This window comes from Macaca thibetana, chromosome 5 (assembly GCF_024542745.1).
Source record: "Macaca thibetana thibetana isolate TM-01 chromosome 5, ASM2454274v1, whole genome shotgun sequence".
Lineage (NCBI taxonomy): Eukaryota > Metazoa > Chordata > Mammalia > Primates > Cercopithecidae > Macaca > Macaca thibetana.
In genome coordinates, this window is record NC_065582.1 from 12,364,717 (window position 1) to 12,379,285 (window position 14,569).

The 14,569-nt window shown below is 38.6% G+C and overlaps 1 long non-coding RNA gene across 1 annotated transcript in view; it reads right to left on the reverse strand.

Moving 5' to 3' along the window:
- Positions 1-11,428: 11,428 nt before the first annotated feature.
- Positions 11,429-14,569, reverse strand: part of LOC126954329 (uncharacterized) — a 167,516-nt gene continuing 164,375 nt past the window's right edge. Inside the window, exons 5-6 of the long non-coding RNA XR_007725588.1 lie at positions 11,720-11,759; positions 11,429-11,616 (exon numbers count right to left, since the gene is read on the reverse strand). This is a non-coding gene — a long non-coding RNA (uncharacterized LOC126954329). The remainder of the gene's footprint in view (positions 11,617-11,719; positions 11,760-14,569) is intronic.

Sequence of the window (14,569 nt, forward strand, 5' to 3'; positions counted from 1 at the left end):
ATGTGGGACATATATACCACAGAATACTATGCAGCCATAAAAAAAGAAGTAGATCCATTATACCCACACAAAAACATGAAATAACTTGTTCTAATAAACATTAAAATTATTTTAAGAAAGAAGTAAGTTATTTCTTTTTTGAGAACATGAATGACACTGGAGGCTATTATCCTTAGCAAACTAACACAAGAACAGAACACCAAATACCACATGTTCTCGCTTGTAAGTGAGAACTCAACGATGAGAACTCATGAACACAAAGAAGGGAACAACAGACACTGGGTTCTACCTGAGGGTGGAGGGTGGGAGGAGGGAGAGAAGCAGAAAAGGTAACTGTTTGTATTGGGTGTAATACCTGAGTGATGAAATAATCTGTACAACAAACCCCCATGACATGAGTTCACCTGTGTAACAAAGCTTCACATGTACCTCTGAACCTAAAAGTTTAAAAACAAACAAAATAAAATAAATTTGGAAATAATCTCCTTTGGAGAATAGCCTGTGGATATATACAGTGTGATTCCAAGCAGTCCACTTGAGATTCACAGTCATGACTTGAAGCTGACATCATAGAATTAGGTAGAAAATTGAATTTAACCAGATTGTAGGTTTTCCAAGCTAGTGCAAGCAAGAAAGTTGAAAACAAGGTTGAAAATGTATGCAAAGGAATTGTAAGAGCGATTGATTATGAGCTTCATTCTCGGTAAGGAGGGCAGTGAGGACATAATCAAATCAGGTAAGGGCCAATTAAATAACACCAGTGGAGTAAGGGATTAGAGTGGCACTGGAAGATTTCTGGACTAAGAGTGAGCTATCATTATAGGAAGTAAGGTAAGAATAGTATACATGAAATGTTGACTTGTATAGGGGTGCTAATTATTGACCAGGTCCAGTACCACTCTTGGAAGTACATGTCTCAGATAGAGTGAAGGACAAGTGAGATGAATTCAAGTCGTGTTATATGGTCTCTCTAATTCATATTATTGAGAATCTCCGTTATTTGGAAGATTAAAGTCAACAGTTCTATAGCATATTATCCAAGGCCCTTTATGGGTTAATCCTCTACTTGTCCTAGTTTGAATTCCCACTACTCTTTGTTATGCACTCTACACTTCAGAAATTTCAAGTTATCTCGGTGTCTCTGAATATTACTTTTATTTTCACTGGCTACATCTCACTATATTAATATTGTTCCCTCTGCCTGGAATGCTTTTTTCCTTCCTTGCCTGACTGATAAACTCCATTAAGCTCAATCATCTGTAAATTTTTTCCTGATTATTTTGTGTGTGCGTGTGATAGATAAATACACAGATAATAATAGATGGATAGATAGATAATACACAGTGTGTGTGTTTATTATCTTATCAAACCATGAATTCCTTGAGGAAAGAACCAGATTACTCATGTTTGTACATTTTGTGCCTAATAAAATGACTATGTGTCTGACACATAAAATAAATAAATGAAGAGATGAGCATTAACACAGTTTGTCTTCTTGATAAAATGTTCATACTCCAGTACCTAACTCATTTTATACCTTAACTTACGGATATTTCCATATGAAATCAAAGTCTTCTAGGTTGATTGAATAGGGCACCTGCTGTTATTGATATAAAGAGGAAAAATAAATTGAACTTTTTTTTTCCTGTTTCTCCATCACCCAGATATCTTTAGATTGACATAACCTAGAATACCAAATGGTTGTATAGCTCCCCTCTTACATACGCTAAGCCACACATTTACAAATCGTCCTTATAATATATGTGGGAACATCCTGTTACTGAAGTCTACACGAGACAGCTATTTTCTTCTAATAGGAAGGGTCCCATTGAATAATATTATTAGAATTTTCAAATGGAAAAATAATATTGTTAACTGAATATTGTAACTTAATAAAAACGATTCTGTGAATGCAGGAAGATATCTAATAACTTCTAAATGCAGCAACGAATGCACATTTTGACTTACTGCAAAAGGAGTGTGGCTTGTAAGAACCACCGCTCTAACCAGGAACCTTAAAGAGAAAAATAACTAAAAGAATCTGATTCAGGGCGTGTGAATCAGAGTAATCATACTGTGTAATATAACGGAAGTCTCTCCAAGACACCAGAGGCACATCTAAGGAAGAAGCGTATAGCAAAATAATTATTTTGTGGTTCAGCCCTTTTCTCTTACTCAAATGTTAGATGAGGTGCTTGGTGTGCTGTCTTATCTGTTCTATTGGTCCTTCTCACAAGTTACTCAAGTGACTTTATTTGACCAGGATATTCACAAATTGCCAGGAGAACCCAGGCTTTTTGATCCACAGCAGCTATTGCTTCTCTCTTTATGGATTATAAATGTAACACTGTTTCACACTGGGTCTTCTTGAGGGGACCACAAAAGGATTACAAGCTTGATTCCTTTGCAAGAAACAGCTAGCCTAGGAGATGGCAGCTCCAAACAAAACGGTAAATTCCCATCCACCCATTCTGCGGGGGAGACGGGATTGTTCCCTTCACCTTGACCCCCTTTGTAGACAGGAATGGGAGTGGCTTGTTTCACTCAGCCTCCAGTCTAAGGACAGCTAAGCGTTAACAGCTCAGCGAAGGGTCAGGGTGACAGTCAGTTGCACCTACACTTTTTGACACCCGAGTTCTTGTTTGGTGTCTGGAAAGAATGAGGTCACACAAACTATTTAAAGGGTAGTGTATGCAGAAGATTTTATTGGATGTTAAAAGTGGCTCTCAGAAGGATGGGGAATTGGAAAGGGGATGGTGCAGAAAGGTGATCCTTCCCTGAAGCCACACCGTCTGAAGTTAACCAAGTCTATCCGTAGTCTCCGATGCTCAGCAGCGTGTATCCCCACCGTTTAGCAGCTTGCATCCCCAGTGCTCAGCAGCTTGCCTCCCCAACCACTTGCATCAGCTGCTTCTGCTGCTCTTTTTTGTTATTGTTCCTTCTTCCAACTGGTCTGGTTTTTAATTAATATTAATATTCAAATCAGTAAATTTGAATATTAATCTGAGAAAAATCACCCACAATTTAGCACAAAATAAAAACAGCCATGGAATATATGAAAGTACAACAAGTATGTTAAAATAGGAAATAGAATGTATGGCTAATATAAAGTTTTTAAACTGAAAAAAAATATCCTTCTTCCAACTGGTTTGGTTTTTAAGGGCACAGGATAGGGGGCGGGACAGACCAAAAAGGTAATCATTTGGAAGGAAAAATGGGATCAGCAGTTTTCACTTAGTGCCAGCGTTCCAGGCTTGAGGGTGGGGTTTAGCCAGGAGCTGTCCCTCGTGATTTTCTTTATGGTTTTCTGTTCAGTTATTTATTGACAGATATCACACACATACACTCATCACTATTTGTATGCATTTCTAAAGGTTTTATTCTGGGACGTTTTTCAAGGGCTCACTCAAGGCTTTTATTTATAAGAATTATCTTGGAGAATGTTCCTTACCTAGAAAAAACATATAATTCTTAGATTCAGTAGTACAAAATATCCCATAAAAAGTAAAATTTTTAAAATCCACAGATAACTAGGTAGATATTAACCAAAAGAAGAAAAACAGTAAAACAGAGGGCCTTAAAGGTAATAATAGGTAAGGCAACTACTTTCAAAGGATTTGATTTTTAGATTAATGGCAGACTACTGAAGAGCTAAAATAAAACATAAAGACAATGAACGTACTAAGAAAGAAAAGTTCAGTTTGATATCTATACCCAGCTAAGCAAAAGGACTGTAATTTCAAACTAAGAGAGAAAAAATAAAAACAAAAGACTGGTGTTTATCCATAAAATAATTATGGCCCGGTATGGTGGCTCACGCTTGTAATCCTAGCACTTTTGTAGGCTGAGGCAGGCAGATCTCTTGAGCTCAGGAGTTGGAGATCAGCCTGGGCAACATGACAAAACCCCTTCTCTACAAAAAATACAAAAATTAGACAGGTGTGGTGGTACATGCCTGTTGTCCCAGCTATTTGAGAAGCTGAGGTGAGAGGATTATTTGAGCCCAGGTCGAGGCTGCAGTGAGCCAAGATTTTGCCACTGCACTCCAAGCAGGGTGACAGAAAGATCCAGTCTCAAAAAAAAGGAAAAAAAGAATTATTTGTAATAAAGGATATATTTCAGGTATAAGGAATTTGAACCTTAAAAAGAATATCTGAAATACAGAAAGGAATGGTGAGTAAAGAAATTATTAAAGTTATAGATAAGACTTTAAAAAGTATTAAATATATAACAGCAGCAGTATAAAAAATTATTATTAATGGGTTTTTTATAAACATAGAAAAAGACAAATTCAATTATATCAATTACCTGTGAGACAAGCAAGACGTTTTCCGAGGTAATGCAGTTAAAACTCTTTTAATATAGGGAGTGTAGACATATACATTAATGTTAGACATTTTTAAGGCAAATAGACATGCATGCAAAAATTTTATGGTTAATGTCTAAAAGAAAAATAGAAAATACAATTTCTAAAGAATTAAGCTTTTTTTTGGTATTGTGTACTCCAATACCAAATAGGGAAGAAAATGAAAAAAAGAAAAAAGAAACAGAGAAAATAGTTGGGTGGATGCAAATCAAAATTAAATACTAAAAATAAATGCAAACATACTAGCATTTACAATGAATATAAATACATAAATCGGACTAAATTTAAAAGCAGAGATCGAGTGCATTTTTTAGATTAGTAATACGAAATAATATATGCCAGCTAAATATTAACTAAATGAAATCTGGCATGGAGATATTAATCAGACCTAATACATTGTAGTATAGAATCATTAAGAGGAAGAAATATAGTTATTATGCAATGAAAACTTTTTTCTCAAACAGCAGGTAGATACTATAACCTCAAAATACATAAGAAAAATATGAAAGAATTACAAGGTAAACAGAAAATTCAACATCATAGTTGAAAGGATATTTCATGACATTTCTTTCTATAATTCTTTTAAAAATTATGAAACATTTGAACATAAATAACTGATGAGATAATTATATATATATACAAAAATATATAAAGCAAACAATTAGACAATTTCTTTTCAAAAATATATAGAAACATTTGGAAGTTAAGCAGCATACCTGTAAATAATTATGGGCCAAAGAACAAATCATAAGAAGGAACATTAGAAAATATTTTGAAATATAGAAACACACGGCCAAACCTGTAAAATGCAGCTAAATCATGACTTAAAGGGAAATTTATAGTCTTAAGTGCTTTATTTTAGAAAACAAGAAAGACCAAAGTCAAAAGACACACGCGCATATCTAGAAATGAAAGAACAAATTAATTCTAAAATAGGTAGAGGAAGGAAACAATAAGAGCAGAAATCAATGAAATAGAAAATGGACAAACAATAGAAAAAAATCGATGAAACAATTAGAGCTTTACTATTTAGAAAGATCAGCAAACCTGATAAGCCTTAGCCAGGACAACCAAGAAAAAAAAAAAAAAAAAAAGAGAGAGAGAGAGAAAAACAAATTACCACTATCAAGATAATACAGTACTAGCATAAGGATAGACAATATAGGTCAATGGAACAGGACAGGGCGTTCAAATATAGACCCTCACATAAAGCATCATTGACTTTCAACAATGCTGCTACAAGAATTTAATAGGAAAAGGGTAGCTTTTTCAGTGACTGCTGCTGGAACAACTGAAGAATATTTTTTAGTTAAACCTTAATTGAATCTCACCATACCTAAGAATTAATTTTAAATGAATCATAGACAAATATAAAAGCCAAAGTCATAAAATGTCTTCTAAAAGGGAAAAACTCATTGCAACTTTGGGTCAGGCAATCATGTCTTATAAAAAGTACAAAGAGCACCAACCAGAAAAGGAAAATAGGAATAAATTTCACTTCATTAACTTTTAAACTTCTACTTTTCAAAATATGCCCTTTAGTAAGTGAAAAACAAGACACATACTGGAAAAGATATGTATTTGAGCAAGGTCTTGAACCAAGCATATAATAAGAACTCTCACAACTCAATAATAGGATGACAAGCAATCCAATTAAAAACGGGCAAAGGATTTATACAAACACTTCACCAAAGAAGCTATACAAATAACAAATCAGCACATGAAAACACACACATCTTTCTTTATTCAATAAATGCAATTAAAAACACATTTGAGTACCACTACACACCCACTTGAATGGCTAAAAATAAAAAGATGTGAGGAAACTGGAATTCTTATATTTTGTGTGTGGGTATGTAAAAGTGTTTCTCTGTTGGAGAAACACTTTGGCAATTTCCTGTAAATTTAAACATACCCTTGAATAAGATCTTGCTATTCCATTTCTTGGTGTTACCCGAGAGAAGTGAAAATATTTGTATACAAAAAAAGACATGTATACAAATTTGCATAGCAGCTTCACTCATAACAGCCCAGAACTAAAGACATCCCAAGTGACCATAAACTGAAGAATGGATAAAAATTGTGTATGTGCATACAGTAGAATGCTACTTGGGAATAAAAGTAACAAACTACAGATGCATACAACATGAATGAACAAAACCAATATGCTGAGCTAAAGGGGAGGGTGGAGGCCGAGTGCGGTGGCTCACGCCTCTAATCCCAGCACTTTGGGAGGCCAAGGTGGGTGGCCCACCTGAGATCAGGAGTTCGAGACCAGCCTGGCCAACGTGGTGAAACCCCTTCTCTACTAAAAATACAAAAATTAGCCAGGCGTGGTGGCAGGTGCCTGTAATCCCAGGTACTCAGGAGGCCGAGGTAGAAGAATCGCTTGAACCTGGGAGGCAGAGATTGCTGTGAGCGGAGATCACGCCACTGCACTCCAGCCTGGGCAACAGAGCAAGACGACCCAGGTACTCAGGAGGCCGAGGCACAAGAATCGCTTGAACCTGGGAGGCAGAAGTTGCAGTGAGCGGAGATCGCGCCACTGCACTCCAGCCTGCATAACAGAGCAAGACTCTGGAGAGAGAGAGAGAGAGAGAGAGAGAGAGAGAGAGAGAGAGAGAGAGAGAGAGAAGGGTGGAAGGTGGGAAGAGGGAGAGGATCAGAAAAAATAACTAAGGGATACTAGGCTTAATATGATGAAATAATCTGAATAACAAACCCCATGATACACATTTACCTATGTAACAAACCTGCACATGTACCCCTGAACTTAAAAATAAAAGTTAAAAAAGAAGCCAGATGCAAATGAAAGCATATCATACTCCATTACATGAAGTCCTAGAACAGACAAAATCAAATCATGGCGTTTGAAATGGGGTGGTTCCTGGGGCAGAGTGTTGAGGAAATCACTACAAAATAGCTTGAGGGACCATTTGTGGTAATCGTGGAGACCTGATAAAATAAGTAACCAAGAAGGAGGACGGGCGCAGGTTGGAAAGAACAATTGCTCTAAGAGACAGCGAATCACAGACAACCCGCTGCAACAACATCCAACATCCAGTTCCCAGATACCTTGCTCCACACATAGCCCCAGCAGCACAACCTCGTTCTGCACACAGCTCCTCAGCACCACCTCCAGCCCTGCCTCTGCCTCTTAGCAGACAGCCCCTTCTCTGCTGTGCTGCCTGTTGCACCCTTCAATGTATCTTTGTACTCTTTGTACTTTCTGTGATAAATCTACTTTTATTTTTTATTTTTATTTTTTAGACAGAGTCTTGTTCTGTCACCCAGGCTGGAGTGCAGTGGCGCGATCTCAGCTCACTGCAAGCTCCGCCTCCCGGGTTCACCCCATTCTCCTGCCTCAGCCTCCCGAGTAGCTGGGACTACAGGCGCCGCCACCACGCCGGGCTAATTTTTTGTATTTTTAGTAGAGACGGGGTTTCACCGTGTTAACCAGGATGGTCTCCATCTCCTGACCTAGTGATCCGCCGACCTCAGCCTCCCAAAGTGCTGGGATTACAGGCATGAGCCACTGCACTCAGCCCAGACTGGGTATTTATAAAGAAACGAGGTTTAATTGACTCACAGTTCTGCAGGCTGTACAGGAAGCACGGTTTGGAGGCCTCAGGAAACTTAAAATCATGGAAGATGACGGAGAAGCAAGCACATATTCACATGGCAGCAGGAGAGAGAGAGATATTTGGCGTCCGGCCAAATCTACCTTTCTTTACCCACAACTGTCTCAGTAAATTCTTCGCCTTCGCTGGAAAGGAGGAAGGTTCTCTCCTCCCCATTATGGTCAAAAGTCTCCAGTCCCTACATGTGATGCATCTGCATCTAGAGGCGGAAGCTCAAACAGGACAAATCCACACATGTTTTGGGGAACTCAGACCCCATCTTTCTCACTCTAAATTATCCTATGAAGACAGTCAGCCACCATGCTCTGGATGTCTTAAGTCAGGTGATCCCAAACAGCAGCGGGACACTGAGTCTTCCCGCAACCTTTTATCCTCCTACCTGGATTGGTCACTCAACATAATTCATACCTGAACTGACCTGGGCTTGCTCACCAAGCGTCCATTCAGTGTAAGATTCTATAATAGAGAGATCCTTTCTAATAGGTGGGATGTCCCTTTGGAAAGTGCATCTTGGAGTCCATCAGTGGATGTGAGTGGATCCCTTTTCCCTTGACCGGATGGCCTGAGACAAATTGCAGTTCATGTCCCCAGCAGAAGTTCTTTCCCAGTCCCAGCATGGGGCAAAGACCCTCCATTCCCTTAGACTCGCTGCAGGGTTGCATTTTAAAGCAACAAGGAGGAAGGGGCCCCGGGTGGGGGAGGACAACTGTTCTGAGAGACAGCTAATCACAGACAACCCACTAGCACAAATCCTATTAAAATTCTAAAACGTAATTGTGATGGTTAATACTGGGTGTCAACTTGATTGGCTTGAAGGATGCCAAGTATTGTTCCTGGGTGTGTCTGTGAGGGTGTTGCCAGCGGAGATTAACATTTGAGTCAGTGGTCTGTGAGAGGCAGACCCACCCTCAATCTGGGTGGGCACCATCTAATCAGCTGCCAGCGTGGCTAGAATAAAGCAGGCCAAAGTTGAAAGAGCAGACTTGCTGAGTTTTCCAGACTTCATCTTTCTCCCACACTGGATGCTCCCGGCCCTTGAACATCAGACTCCAAGCTCTTCAGCTTTTGGACTCTTGGACCTATACCAGTGATTTGCCAGGGGCTCTCAGGCCTTTAGCCACAGACTGAAGACTGCACTGTCAGCTTCTCTACTTTTGAGGTTTTGGGACTCGGACTGGCTTCCTTGCTCCTCAGCTTGCAGATGGTCTATTGTGAGACTTCACTTTGTAATCGTGTGAGTCAATACTCCTTAATAAACTCCCCCTCATATACACATCTAGCCTATTAGTTCTGTCCCTCTAGAGAACCCTGACTAACACAATTACAGTAATGAAAACTTCAAGGTCCAAAAAGAGCCAAGATATTCCTAAAGAAGAATAATATTGGAGAAAGGGGGGTTGGATACTAAGAATTGTATTACAAAATCCTACTAGTAAGATAATGTGGAATTTGTGCAAGGATAAATAAATAAGGAGTGGAAAGTGCTCAGAAGCATAGCCATGCATTTTTGGAAACCTGATCTAAGATAGAGTGCTTGCAAATCAGTGGGAAAATGAAGACTTTTTCAATACATTGTTCTGGGACAATCGGTTATTCATGTGGAAAATAAACAGAATGAAATGAAGTTCCTACCTCAAACCATACACAAAAGCAAACTCCAGGTACATTAAAGATGCATATGTGAAAACATTTCTGTAAAAGTTTTGAGATTAGAGTATGCAAGATTCTCTTTTGATTTTAATATGAGAAGGGATTTTTTATACAGGAGGAAAATGAACAAAACATAATATACAATATTAAGTAATTTCTGTACAACGAAGTTCAGCATACACAAAGTAGGAAAGAAATGACAAGCTGGGCCAGGTGCAGTGGCTCACACCTGTAATCCTAGCACTTTGGGTGGCTGAGATGGGTGGATCACTTGAGTCCACGGGTTCAAGACCACCCTGGGCAACACGGTCAAACCCCATCTCTACAAAAAATACAAAAATTTGGCAGGCGTGGTGACGCATGCATTTGGTCCCAGCTACTCAGGAGGCTGAGGTGGAAGGATCACCACCTAAGCCCAAAAGTTGGAGGTTGCAGTGAGCCAAGATCACGCCACTGTACTCTAGCCTGGGTGACAGAGTGAGACCCCGTCAAAAAAGAAGAAGAAGAAGAAATGACAAACCGAAAGAAGACATTTACAACCTATGTAACCAAAAAAGAATATTTAATACAGCGAAGGAATTCCTTTGAATTGATAAGAAAAAATGGCCGGGTGTGGTGGCTCATGCCTGTAATCCCAGCACTTTGGGAGGCTGAGGCAGGCAGATCACGAGGTCAGGAGTTCGAGACCAGCCTGGCCAACATAGTGAAACCCCGTCTCTACTAAAAATACAAAATAAATTAGGCAGGCATGGTGGCAGGCCCCTGTAGTCTTAGCTACTTGGGAGGCCGAGGCAGGAGAATTGCCTGAACCCAGGAGGCAGAGGTTGCAGTGAGCTGAGATCGTGCCATAGCATTCCAGCCGGGGAGACACTGCGAGACTCTGTCTCAACAAAAAACAAAAAACAAACAAACAAAAAAAACAAGCAAAAACTGAATAGCCAATTCACAGAAAGCAGAATGTCTATCAAGGATATGGAAAGTTTCCAAAACTCATTAGTAACCATAAAAGTGCTAATTATAAAGTTAAATAAGCTATGTAGACCTCTTAGCACAGCCAGCAGTGCATCAGTCTCATAAAATTGAGACACTGTTTTATTATTTTTTTAATTTGCCAATGTTTAAGTTTGACAAGATTTTCAAAATATTTTTGATTCAAAACCTTTCATAGGTGGACATTACCAAGTGTTGACAAAAATGTGAGGCAATATGAACTCTTACAAACAGCTGATACAAGTGTAAATTAGTACAACCATTTCAGAGAAATATGTGAATATAGAACTTCACACCCATTTATACAAAACATATAAACAAGGAACACACTCAAGAGCATTCACTGAAACAGTGTTGGTAAGAGCAACACATATGAATGAGTCTTCCCTGAAGGAAAGTGAAGCATAGGGACATGGGTGACACTAATAGTGTCACTCAGATAATAACTGGTGGAACCATAAGTCAAACCCAGAAGTCTGACCCTAGAGTCTCCATCCTAACCATGCCACTGACCTGTAGTATATTAATAAAATCCTCACTAGCCATTAAAAAGAATTATCCAGCTTTGTGCTTACTAATATGAAATGAGCTCCAATGTATACCATTACATAATTAATGCTAATGAATGCAAATAATCTAACAGAACCTACAGATAACACATTACAACTAATAAGTAAATATAGAAAATTTGCTGGTGACAAGGTCAATATATGAAAATTGTTTTCATTTCTATACACCAGCAACAACAATTACAAAATGAAATTTTAAAAAGATACCAGTTATAAGCACTCAAAAAGTCAAAAACATGGAAGTAAACTTAAAAATATATAATTATTCAAAGAAATTATCAAATCTTCCAGGCCTGGTGGCTCATGCCTGTAATCCCAGCTACTTGGGAGGCTCAGGTAGGAGGACTGCTGGAGGCCAGAAGTTCAAGACCAGTCTGGGCAACATAGCATGATCCTATCTCTAATAAAAATAAGAAGAAAAAGAAAAAGAAATCCCAGCGACTCGGGAGGCTGAGGTAGGAGGATGGTTTGAGCCCAGGAGTTCAAGTAAGCTATGATCATACCACTGAACTCCAGCCAGGGCAACAGAGCAAGACCCTGTTTCTAAAACAAAGGCAGAAAGAAAGAAAAGAAATTTACAAATCCTAAATCCTACATAAATGTGTGTATAAATACATAGATATATCCCATAAAATAAAAGATTAACAATTCAAATACAGTAAAATTTTAAAATTCTATTTATCAGAAGACATCACTGAGAATATCAAACCATGTAACAATAAAAGACATTTGCAATACACATAAACAGCAAATTATTTTATCTAGAATAAATAATCCCTTCAAATCCATAAGAAATGACACAGAATTCAATCACAAAATGGGCAAAAAGAATATCCATTCACAGAAAGAGATACAAATAACTACTAATGTGAAAGGTACTCACCCTCATTATTAATCTGGCAAATTTGAAACAAAATCTCAGTGAGACACTATTAACCATGCATTATAATGCCTAAAATTATGAAAGACTTACAACTAAGTTTGGGTGAGCACGTGAAGTAATAAGAGGAACTCTCATCCAGGGCTCATGGGTATGCAAATTGCAAATTGGTACAACCACCTTGCAAAAACAGTACTTACTGAAGTTGATGTATAACCCAGCTATTCCAATCCTAGCATGTACTGAACAGCACTGTATGGACGTATGCACCTAAAGACACTTTCAAAATATTCATAGCAGCTTAATGTATTATAGCCTCAAACTGAAAACAGAATTCATCCACATGAAAGTGAGCAAATTACCAAGGGTACACTGACATTAATGAAATACCATAGAGCAATAAAATGCACTATAGCTACACTCACAAACATAATCTCACGAACAGAATTTTGAGCCAAAATAGCCAGACACAAAAGAATATAATTCCAGTTATATAAACGTCAGAAATAGGCACACACACAAAAATGATGTACGGTGTTAAAACTCAGGAAAGAGGAGAGAGAAGTGACTTATTGCAAGAGGAGCAGTAGTTTGGGGACTTGGCGATGTTCTATTTCTGGACCTGGGATGTGATTATATTGGTGTCAGCTTTGATAGTTCTTTGGGTTGTACATTTATATTTTGTATACTTTTATATATGTTTATCATTTTTCAATAGAAAAAAATTTAAGAAAACAATATTCAAGACAGACTGTGTATTTTTCATATTGTCTGCCTGCATGTGCATAGTTTATCTTTTTTTTTTTTTTGAGACGGAGTCTCGCTTGTCGCCCAGGCTGGAGTGCAGTGGCCTGATCTCGGCTCACTGCAAGCTCCGCCTCCCGGGTTCCCGCCATTCTCCTGCCTCAGCCTCCCGAGTAGCTGAGACTACAGGCGCCGCCACCACGCCCGGATAATTTTTTTGTATTTTTTAGTAGAGACGGAGTTTCACTGTGTTAGCCAGGATGGTCTGGATCTCCTGACCTCATGATCCGCCCGCCTCAGCCTCCCAAAATGCTGGGATTACAGGCGTGAGCCACCGCACCCGGCTGCACAGTTTATCTAGATGTACAATCAAACGTTGTTTACTGATGGGTATACATCCTAAGAAATGACTCATTAGCCATTTTCCTCACCGGGTGAATATCACAGGGCGTACTCACACACCTAGGCTGTGTGGTAGAGCCTATTGCTCCCAGGCTACAAACCTGCACAGCCTGTTACTGTAATGAATACTATCAGCAACTGGAACAAAATGGTGTTTGCCTATCTAAACATGACTCACCATAGAAAAGGTACAGTAAAAATACAGTACAAAAGACAGAGATATTACAGCTGTATAGGGCACTTGCCACGAATGAAGCTTGCAGAACTGAAAGTTGCTCTGGGTGAGTCAGTGAAAGTGGTGAGTGGCTGTGAAAACCTAGGACATTACTGTATACTACTGCACAATTTATAAACACTGTACACTCAGGCTGCAGTTAATTTATAAAGCAAACATTTATTTCTTCAATAAAAAAGGAAACTTATCTTACTGTAACTTTTTTACTTTATACACTTTTGAATGTTTTACCTTTTTGACTCCTGTAATAACAAAGCTTATAACAAACACATTGTACCACTATACAAAATGTTTTTTTCTTTATTCTTTATATTCTTATTCTATAAGCTTTTTCTACTTTTAAATGTTTTGTTTTAATTTTTCACTTTTTAAATGTCTTTGTTAAAAACAAAGACACAAACACACAAATTATCCTACGCCTACACAGGGTCAGGACCATCAATTTCACTGTCTTTACCTCCACATCTTGTCCCACTGGAAGGTCTTCAGGGGCAAGAAGAAGCATGGAACTGTCATCTCCTATGATACCAATGCCTTCTGGAATACCTCCTTCTCTTTGTTTTATGTTGCTATAAAGAAAAACCTGAGGTTGGGTCATTTATAAAAAGAGGTTTATTTGGTTCGTAGTTCTGCAGGCTGTGCAAGAGGCATGGCATCAGCATCAGCCTGCTTCCACTCATAGTGGAAAGCGAAAGGGAGCTTGTGTGTGCAGAGATCACATGGTGAGAGAGGAAGCGAGAGGAGGTGGGGAGGCATCAGTCTCTTTCTAACAACCAGCTCTCATGGGAACTAACAGGCTGAGAACTCAGTGACTCCCTACAGCATGACCTGTCCCCATGACCCGAACTCAAACATTTCCCATTAGGTCCCATCTCAACGCTGGGAATAAATTTTCAAGGTGAGATTGGGAGAGAACAAACATTAAAACAATTGCACTCCCGAAGGATCTGCCTGAGGCTATTTTACAGTTCAGTTGTTTAATACTCAGAAGGAGTGCACTTTAAAATAACCATAAAAAGTATAGTATAGTAAATATATAAACCAGTATCATTAGCAAGTATTATGTACTGTACATAATGTGTGTACTATACT